The sequence below is a fragment of the Engraulis encrasicolus genome, chromosome 18 (genome assembly GCF_034702125.1).
Source record: "Engraulis encrasicolus isolate BLACKSEA-1 chromosome 18, IST_EnEncr_1.0, whole genome shotgun sequence".
Lineage (NCBI taxonomy): Eukaryota > Metazoa > Chordata > Actinopteri > Clupeiformes > Engraulidae > Engraulis > Engraulis encrasicolus.
The window spans coordinates 13,032,325-13,034,824 of NC_085874.1; the positions used below are offsets into that span (position 1 = coordinate 13,032,325).

The 2,500-nt window shown below is 38.6% G+C and overlaps 1 protein-coding gene across 3 annotated transcripts in view; it reads right to left on the reverse strand.

The window, feature by feature from the left end:
- Positions 1-2,500, reverse strand: part of ak9 (adenylate kinase 9) — a 37,899-nt gene that overhangs the window by 24,905 nt on the left and 10,494 nt on the right. The gene's annotated exons all lie outside the window — the stretch shown is intronic.

A 2,500-nucleotide genomic window follows, 5' to 3' on the forward strand; every position in this document is an offset into this window, starting at 1 on the left:
GAGACCTATAAGTAGGATATTGCGATAGTCAACTCTACAGGTAATGAAAGTATGGATTAGCTTTTCCAAATCCTGTTTACATACACAAATCCCCTTTAATACTGCTAATAGATGTAACGCTAAAATAAAGTGTTACCAAATATCACCTTCTGTAGGCTATCTGCTTGTGTTTGAGGACTGCAGCCCAGCCGCCCATTGTTAGCAGAGAGAATTGAGAGTAAAATATATTTGGTGTTACGCACCGCGGTTATAATTTTATGAAAAAGATATTACAATTTTGGAATGCAATTGGATGTTCAGGAATTATGTGTGTAGTAGCAGCACATCCGTCAAATGTAACAGCACAATTCTGTTTCTTTCACGTGAGGTTGAAACGGTCATCACTCAACAAATTTGCAATTCTGAGTGCCTAGGGCTGAAGTACAACACTTCTATTAAGGATTGGAGAGGATTGCTACACAAAATTTGATATTCTATAAGCAACCTGAATGTATTCAATACTGCATTTCTGCGCCGTTGAGTCACGGATTTCCTGTTACAGTGAGGAGAATAAGTATTTGATCCCTTTCTGATTTTGTTAGTTTGCCCACTAATAAAGACATGATCAGTCTTTAATGTTAATGATAATATGTATTCTAATATGGAGAGACAGAATATCAAAAAGAAAATCCAGAAATTAACTCTAAAGAATATATAATAATTTATTTATATTTAATTGAGGGAAATAAGTATTTGATCCCCTGCCAACCATTAAGAGTTCTGATCCCGCAGATCAAATGGCACTTCCAATCAACTTGTTATCTGAATTGAACACACCTGTTAATAGTAACCTGCACAAAAGACACATTGAATCTGCAGAATCAGTCCATAGAATCAGTCAATCAATCAAACTAAACTCGCCAACATGGAACAGACCAAAAAGCTGTCAAAGGATGTCAGGGACAAGATTTTAGAACTCAACAAGGCTGAAATGGGCTCCTGGATATTAAAGAGCAAACTGTTGGTGCATTTCTTCCCAATTTTAGGACATACAAAATGATCATCAATCATCAATCTGAGGCCTGTCTCTGGTTCCATACAAGATTTGACCTTGTGGGAATTTAATAACCAGAAAAAAAGGAGATAAAGCACCTTAAAACTGTATGGGAGGAGCTAGGAAATGATCTCAAGGCAGCTGGGACCTCAATCACTAAGAAAACTATTGGAAACACTTGATACCACAGTGGATTAAAATCTTGCAGTGCATGTATGGTACCCCGGCTTCAGAAGGAACCTGTTCAGGCTCACCTGCGGTTTGCCAATGAACATCAAACTGGATTAGGATATGATTGGGAGGTGCTGGAATCAGATGACACCAAAATCAAACTGTTTGGCATTAACACAACTCGATGTGTTCGGAGGAAGAGAAATGTTACCTATGATCCCAAGAACAACACCTTCTCCAACATCATAAATGAAAGTGGTAACATTATGTTTTGAGGTTGTTTGTCTGGCCAAGACACAGGACAACTTCACATCGTCAAGAAATGGATGGAAGGAGACATGTAAACGTACAATGCTGCATGCCAACCTCTTTCCCACCACCACTAGACTGAAGGTGGGTCATGGATTGGCTATGATAATAATCCATAACAAACAGCCCAAGCAACGAAGGAGTAGCTCAAGCAGAAGCATATTAAGGTCATGAAGTGGCCTAGACAGTTTCCAAACATTAACCCTATACTAATCCTGTGAAGGGAACAGAAGCTCCCATTTGGCAAGCTACAGTCATACAACTTAAGTGATTTAGAGATGATCTGCAAAGAAAAGCGGACAAAAATCCTTTCTAATATATCCACAAACATTGTCATTAACTGAAAGAAACATCTGACCTCTGTATGAGAAAACAAGGGCTTTGCCACCAAGTAATTTTGTCTTCTTTGACTAGAGGGGTCAAATACTTATTTTCCTCAATGGAATACAAATCAATTAAAATATATTCTTCAAAGTCATTTTCTGGATTTTCTTTTTGATATTCTGTCTCTCTATATTAGAATACATTTTATCATTAATATTATAGAATGATCATGTCCTTATTATTGGGCAAACCAACAAAATCAGCAAGGGATCAAATACTTATTCTCCTCACTGTATGTCCAGGTATTCTCAGGAAATGGCGCGTCTTTTCTCAGGATTCGATTTTCAGGAACAAAATATTAACCCCAAGTGCGTGCATGAGAGCAAACACATGGCCTTATGGTTCTCAACATAAGACAGAGGATGTTGTGTGTGTGTGTGTGTGTGTGTGTGTGTGTGTGTGTGTGTGTGTGTGTGTGTGTGTGTGTGTGTGTGTGTGTGTGTGTGCGTGTATATGCGTCTCTGCATGTGTTTGTGACAGTTAACACATGCAGTAAACTTCAGTTACTCGTCATCGTGCAGCATGAGAAAGAACGAATGTCGCAAATGTGTGTGTGTGTGTGTGTGTGTGTGTGTGTGTGTGAGTGTGTGTGTGTGTGTAGTG